Here is a 7857-nt window from a genome sequence, read left to right as displayed (position 1 = left end):
GGGGGGTTAACTCTAAACCACTGGAATCTCCTGAGTGATTGGAGATTGGAGTGTCTTTGTTATTTTTGAGAGAATTCAGTTTCACCTGATAGTTTATGCTGAGATAGTTTATGTTAAGGAAATGTGTTGGCCATACCAATAAACCCACCACATGATGCCAGCCCAACTGCCACAATAATGGAGGAGGTGGAGCTTGAGTTCAGTCATATGACCAGTGATTCAACTAGTTGTGCCAGTGAACTGAAACTCCAAGAAAAGCTCTGGATACTGAGCTTCCCTGACTGACACCACATCAGTGTGACAAGAAGGTACTGCATCCTACTCAAGGAGAAAAGATTGGGAAGCTTCAGAATACCTTAAAGAGGGATAGAAGTTGCTCAGTGAAAGAGGCTTCCTGTGAAGCCTTTGCATTGCATAAGACCATAAGTGGAATCCTGAACCCCATCCAGAATTGTCTGAGCTGGGAAATTTCCACTTGAAAGGACGAGTAGACCAGCCGGGAGCGGCTAGAAGAACAGAAGATATTTCATGAAAGAAAGACGGGCAGGAAAAATCAAAAACAATAATGGCAGTCTGATTGACTACTAGAAGAACAAGAAAGCTGTATTCCCAAAAGCCATCAAGGCAAGTGGTTGGGTCCCCTCAGAGCAAATCTCCTTCCAAGACTGAGACTCAAAGGGAATACACAAGCAGGCATATGGTCTGGCTAGTGACCACGTTGGTCACCAGTGAGGGGAAGAGGGGGAAAAACAGCAATGAAGTTGGAAGCTAAGTCACTCGGTGAGACTAAATTACCTCGGCAAGGCAAAATTTCCTTCTGCAGAAGGGTGCGTGCATGTAGCTGTACAGGTACAGGCCAGCAAGCACACTGAGCAGGCAGTCCACTCAGGTTTTTATCGTCGATGCAAGTCTTAAGGCTGTGTCTCAACCCATTGTCCAGGGCTTTGCCTGAACAGTCTTCCCTTACCAGGTTGGCTAATTCAAATTTCCAAGGCAAGAATTCTTCTTACTCACTTCAGCAAGTAGTAAAAAGTAAAATGAAACATCATACAGTCCTTACTCACTTCAGGAAGTAGTAAAAAGTAAACGAAAGATCATAAAGTCCCTACTCACTTCAGGAAGGAAAAAAGAAAAAGAAAGTTCACCTGAATACAGTAAACAGGATTATAATTTTGAAGAAAAGACACTCATTCCCACAATTCTCCCTTCTTCTTCTTGTTAGACTTCATTCTTTTCTTCAAACTCTGCAAGGACGTTGACTTTGGTGTTTGTGTGTTTCTAAGTGAAAAAAGGTATTTTGGTATGAAGATGGGGGTTGTTTGAATAAGGCTGTTTCTATAAGTTTTAGAACTAATCCTCTTATACAAGGTATAAATACATTGTCCCATTAGTGTTAACATGCCAAATATGATCATTAGAGAGGTGAGAACCGAAGTCATAGGTACCTTCCATTTTCCAAACCATTGTTTCATGAGACTAGAAAAGGTGTCATCTGTGCCTGAATTTGTAATGCTTTGGTAATGGTGTCATCAGGAGCTGTAAACATGAAAACATTTCATCAGGAATGAAAGTACAACATTGGACTCCAATTATAACACATACTCCCCCTTTTTCTGCTTATCATTTCTAGGGCTACCCTGTTTTCCCAGGCCATTTTGCTAGTAGGTCCTAATTGTTCTGCTATTCCTTTTATGGCCTCTCTGGTATAATTTAGGAATCTTTGTTGTTTATAGTAGATGTGATTAATCCAGTCCACATATTTGTTAATGGTTGACCACCAAAATAATACAGAGTCAAACCCTACATCTATTTGGTTTCTTGTTTTGAATTTGTTTGGAACCCCTCGGGGAACTGTGATACTGTCTCTATAAACACAGGACTCAAAAGAGTCATGGGAGTAGCTACACTTCTCTTGGTCATATGCCTGTCTTCTGTGGTTGATTGTTGATGGAATGAAAGGGTGAAAAGAATGGCCAATTGAACCAAAGCACAGGTGCCACTCCAATTTGCTGGTAAAGCCCTGAATAATTGTTTCCCGCAGTACCACAAGACATCTGTTCATGGGGTAGCTAAGACTGATTAAGTTTGAAGCTCTTCAAAGAGTTTGGGTTTGCTGCATCCCATCAGGTTTCCAATGAATATCAAATTTCCCCCATGTCTGGAGAGACACAAAGTGAAATTGACATTTGAGGCTGGAGGCCTAATGGTCCTCCAAGGCTGACCTGTAAGACCCCTGACATTAGGGAACAGTAGTGACAACGAGTTACAGGGTTTGTTGCCCCAGGCTATAGGGACCTGGGAGAGAGCAACCATACAATTTATGCCCTGAAGACCATCTGAGTGGAAAAGGCTTCCAGTCTTCCAGTCACACAGGTGTAAAAATCGCTCTTATTTAGAGTGCAAACAATATTTAATCCATTCACATCCTCATATGCAGTTTCAATAGCTATAGTTTGTCTTGAGTCTTTAACTTTGATAATCCTCATTTTGGAAGGGTTATTTCCTGAACTTAAAGGGAGTACCAGATCTAAATCATTTCTAGTATTCTGTGTTTGAGGGGTATGGCTTGAGTTTTATTTAATTAATTTTAGAGAGAAGACTCCTATAGGATCCTATCCTGTAACATCTTCTCCCAATCCATAGTTTCCTATTTTTGAAGGTTCTCTGGTCATGGTTTTAGGATTTTCTATAAATAAGAGTAATGGATTGCATTGTAAGGGTTTTCAGTAAGGGGGAGGGGTGGGCCCCGTATGAGCTGAAAGTCCATCCCTGATATTGGGTGATCCACCAAACATCATTCTAGTCATTACATGGACCCCTCAAGTCACCATATCTATGTTTGTTTCTCACTGTTCTAAAGGGGCAAAGGTACTTATTGACATTGGACAATTGTCTTTGAGACTCTTCTTGTCTGCACAGGATAACAGAACAGGGAGAGATGCCATAGTTGCATCTACTATCAACCTGACTGGCTGATCATAGGCAAAAGCCCTTTGTACATCTCCCATGGTAATGATATATTTTAGCCATATTAGCTTCCAAACCCAGCCCATCGTGTCAGGGACAGGTTAGAACCCCTGGGCCCTAGGCCTCTCTTATTCTAGCTTCTTATCTACCCCTGTACCCTGAGTCCTCTCTTACTAAAAGAGATCAAGGAAGCGGGTAGGGCATTTCTAGTCCAACAAGAATGGTAATACTGAGAAGAACAGCTTTGAGACAAAGATAAGGATATCAAGACCCGAAACCCAAATTGAAGCAACTGGCCACACAGGCAGATGAACCATGAAGATAATGCCTAAAGCTGACAACTGCAGAAGACACTCCGTTTCCATTAAGCCAGTTCCCCTTTACTAAAAAATTGATGATTATTCAACATATTACTCCTCCTAATCAATATGTCAGGCAGTGTTTCATTCTGTTGTGCATAGGTTCACTATGAGTCAGTACTGACTTGATGGCACCTAACAACAACTACAATCAATATGTATTATCCCACTCTTAGAAGAAGAGACTCCATACCTTTATAAGCCCCAGTGCACCGCAATTCTACCAGGTCTCCTGAGAAGCGGTGCCGGTGGGACTAATTCCTTTAGTCCCCTGAGAGTGAGAGGGACCAGGGAAAAGTGTGACAATCTGGCAGAGGTATGGCAAGGCAGCCTCTCAGATTCTTTTTGGGGTCACTTTGAGAGGTTCCCTAGGCCAGGGATATGCTTTCCACCAGTAACTACTTTTCCCTTGGGTAGAGTCCCTTTTCACCGGTCCCTTTACTTGAGTATAGTTAGTCCACTCCTTCTCCAAGGTCCACAGTCCAGATGGCTGTCTCAATAATCAACCACACCTGGGAAGGGCCTTCCCAGTCTGTCTGGAATTTGCCCTCTTTCCGGGTGGCACAAAAAACACTCAGTGAAACTAAATTACCTCAGCAAGGCAAACTTTACTTCTGCAGAAGGGTGCATGCACATAGCTGTATAGGAACAGGCCAGCGAGCACACCAAGCAGGCAGTCCACTTGAATTTTTATCCCTGACACAAGTCTTAAGGCTGTGTCTCACCCCATTGGCAAGAGCTTCAACCACACAGTCTTTTCCCTAACCAGGTTGGCTAATTCAAATTTCTAAGATGCACATTCTTCTTAATCACTTTAGCAAGTAGAAAAAGAAAGGTCATGCAGTCTCTACACACCTCAGGAAGTAGTAAAAAGTAAAAGAAAGATCATAAAGTTCCTACTCACTTCAGGAAGAAAAAAAGAAAAAGAAAGGTCACCTGAATACAATAAACAGGATTATAATAATTTTGAAGAAAAGACACTCATTCCCACATGAGGAGCAGCTTGCTTAAATCACTGACTTTGCAGTTCAAACTGACTTTGTAGTCCAGTGCATTAACCTACGGTGCCACACCATGACTCCAAAGACAGAGTATAACTTCCCATAGGACTTCAAAGGGGAGCTGTAGGATAAGCACTGGAGTACTAACCACAAGGCCGACAATTTAAACCCTAGTGTGGTGCTATGTGTTAATGCACTGGACTGCAAGGTTGGTTCGAGCTCACCAGTCGTTCCTTGGAAACCCTATACATGGTTGCTATGCATTGGAATCATGGACCTTACAGTTCAAATTGACCTTGGAGTCAAGTATTTAGGTAAAGTATAATCTGAACACAGAAGTAAACAAATCTGAACAGGTTACTGGGAATTTGCTAGACTGTTGATGGTTCAAACTCAACAGACGCTCCTCAGAAACCCTATACTTGGTCACTATGAGTCAGAACTGACTGACGGCACTTAACAACAACAACAGAGAAGGATAACAAACCCTTGTAGTATAGTGGATTAGGAGCTTGCTGCTAACTGCAAGGTCAGCAGTTTGAATCTACAAGTCACTCCTTGGGAGAAAGATGAGGGTTTTTTTCTCAGAAACGCTATACAGTGTTGCTGTGAGTCAAACCAACTCAGTGGCACACAACCACCACCACTACCATAGATAAGGATGGGCTGTCTTCACAAAGGTGTGGCTAAAGCAAAAAGGAAAGAACAAGTAGTCCAGGGTGTCTGGAGCATAGTTTTCATATATGGGTATAGAAATGTAGTCTAAAGTCAGATGGTGAAGAACCTTAATGCTTGACTAATGAGTTTGTACTTAATCCTATGGGCACATATTCTTCCAATAAGCAATTATTAAGTGCTTATTGTGTGCCAGTGGAGTCCTTAGGTAGTACAAATGATTAATGCCCTTGCTTTTTAACTGAAAGGTTTGTGGTTTGAGTCCACCAAAAAGCTCTTTGGAAGAAGGGCCTGGCAAAGTACTTCCCAAAATTCAGCTATTGTAAGCTATACAGAGTACAATTATATTCTAATTCATATGAACTCACCAGGAGTGGGAGTCGACTTGACAGCAACTGTATAAAGCCATAAAGAACCTAAAATAGCATAATAGAATTGAGAGTGGTGGCAGAAGGAAGAATGTTTTAGACAGAGTGGTCAGGGAAGGCCCCTCTTCAAAGATGACACTGGGGTACAGACCTGATTAGGAGGCATCCACACCATAATCTGGAGGAAGACTGTTCAAGGTAGAGGGCAGTCAGTGCAACTGTCCTGAATCAAGAACATGCTTCGCTAATGAAAGCAAGCAAGGTTCTAGTTTCAAGCAAAAGTAGATTAAGGAAGTTATTGTTGCTATTGTTAGGTGACATCTAGTTGTTTCCAACTCGTAGCAACCCTATGCACAATAGAATGATACTACTCAATCCTGAACCATCCTCACAATTGTTGTTATGTTTGAGCACATTTTTGCTGCCACTGTGTCAGTCCATCTCATCTTCCTTTTTTCCTTTAATCCTCCCCTTTTCCAAGCATGATGTCCTTCTGTAGGAACTGGTTCCTCCTAACAATATGTCCAAAGTACAAGAGACGAAGTCTCATCATCCATGCTTCTAAGGAGCACTCTGAGTATACTTTATCCAAGACATATTTGTTTGTTCTTCTCATAGTTCATAGTGATTTCAAGATTCTTCTTCAACAGCATAATTCAACTGTATCAATTTGGATGTAGAAGGGGGTACACAGAACCTTGTAAACTATGGTAAGGACTTTGAATTTTATCCTAATGACATTAGGCAGCCATTAAAGGTTTTAAGCAGGGAAACAACATTACCTAGTTTTTAATATATAACTCTGATTGTTATGAGAATATATTACATGAGAGCAAAATTGGAAACAGGAAATTCAGTGAGGAGACTATTGCAGTTGTCCAGAAAAGAAATGATGACAGATGATATGAGAGTGGAAACAGTGGAGATGAAGAAGAGTGGACAGATTGGAAACATATTGAACTGATATGATTAGCTCATTTCATATTGACGATATAGGATGATGAAGATATGGAGAGAGGGAGGATATACAAGAGGACTGCTCAATTTTTGGCCTGAGCAATATGGAAGTGCAACTTACTGAGACAGTAAAGATTTAACATGGCACAAGGAGAAAGTGAAGATCAAAACTGGGAATTGACCTGCATGGGGTCAGCCACTGAATTGTTGTTGTTGTTAGGTGCCATTGAGTCGGTACCAACCCATAGCGACACAATACACAACAGAACAAAACACTGGCCGATCCTGGGCCAGCCTCACGACAGTTGCCATGCTTGAGTCCATCAATGCTGCCACTTGGTTAATCCATCTCGTTGGGGGACTTCCTCTTTTTCTCCGACCATCCACCTTACCAAACATGATATCTTTCTCCAGCAACTGATTTCTCCTGACAATATGTCTGAAGTATGAGAGACAAATTTTGGCCATCCTGGCCTCTAAGAAGCACTTGGGCTGTACTTCTTCGGAATGGATCTATTGGTTCTTTTGGCAGTACTTTCAATATTCTACTCCAACACTGTAACTCAAAAGCATCAATTCTTCTACGGTCTTCCTTATTCACTGTCCAGCTTTTGCATGCATATGAGATATTGAAAATACCATGACTTAAAAAAGTAACAAAATGACAGCAATCAATTCATACTTATTGATAATTACACTGAATGTCAATGGATTGAATGTACCAGTGAAGAGACAGAGAGTGGCAGAATGGATAAGAAAACAAGATCCATCAAGATGCTGCCTGCAAGAGACACACCTCACATACAAGGACAAAAGCAGACTAAAAGTTAAAGGATGGAAGAAAATTTACCAAGCCAACTGTAACACTAGACAAGCAGGGGTCGCCATATTAATCTCCGACAAAGTAAATTTTAAGATGAAAACCAGCATAAGAGACAAGGAAGGACACTATCTCATGATTAAAGGGTCAATTGAGCAAGATGGCATAACGATAATAAATATATAAACCCCCAATGAAAGAGCACCAAGATACATGAAGCAAACCTTAATGGAATTGAAGAAGGAACTAGATAAATCCACAATTATAGTGGGAGATTTCAACACACCACTCTCAAAAATGGATAGAACAACCAGAAAGAAACTCGACAATGCTACAGAGGAACTTAACAACACAATCAACCAACTTGACCTCATAGATGTATACAGATCATTCTACCCAACAACAGCACAACACACATTCTTTTCCAGTGCACATGGAACATTTTCCAGAATTGACCATGTGTTAGGACACAAAGCAAGCCTCCATAAATTCACAACCATCAAAATTCTACAGAGCATCTTCTCAGAACCCAATGACATAAAACTAGAAATCAACAATAAGAAGGCCAAATCAATAAAACCGAAGACATGGAAACTGAACAACACCCTGCTGAAAAGCGACTGGGTAAAGGAAGAAATTAAACGTGAATTCACAAAGTTTCTGGAAATAAATGAGAATGAAAACACAACATATCAAAATCTTTGGGACAC

The sequence above is a fragment of the Chrysochloris asiatica genome, unplaced genomic scaffold (genome assembly GCF_000296735.1).
Source record: "Chrysochloris asiatica unplaced genomic scaffold, ChrAsi1.0 scaffold00152, whole genome shotgun sequence".
Lineage (NCBI taxonomy): Eukaryota > Metazoa > Chordata > Mammalia > Afrosoricida > Chrysochloridae > Chrysochloris > Chrysochloris asiatica.
The sequence above is the reverse complement of the archived record's forward strand: the minus strand, read 5'-3'. Positions refer to the sequence as shown.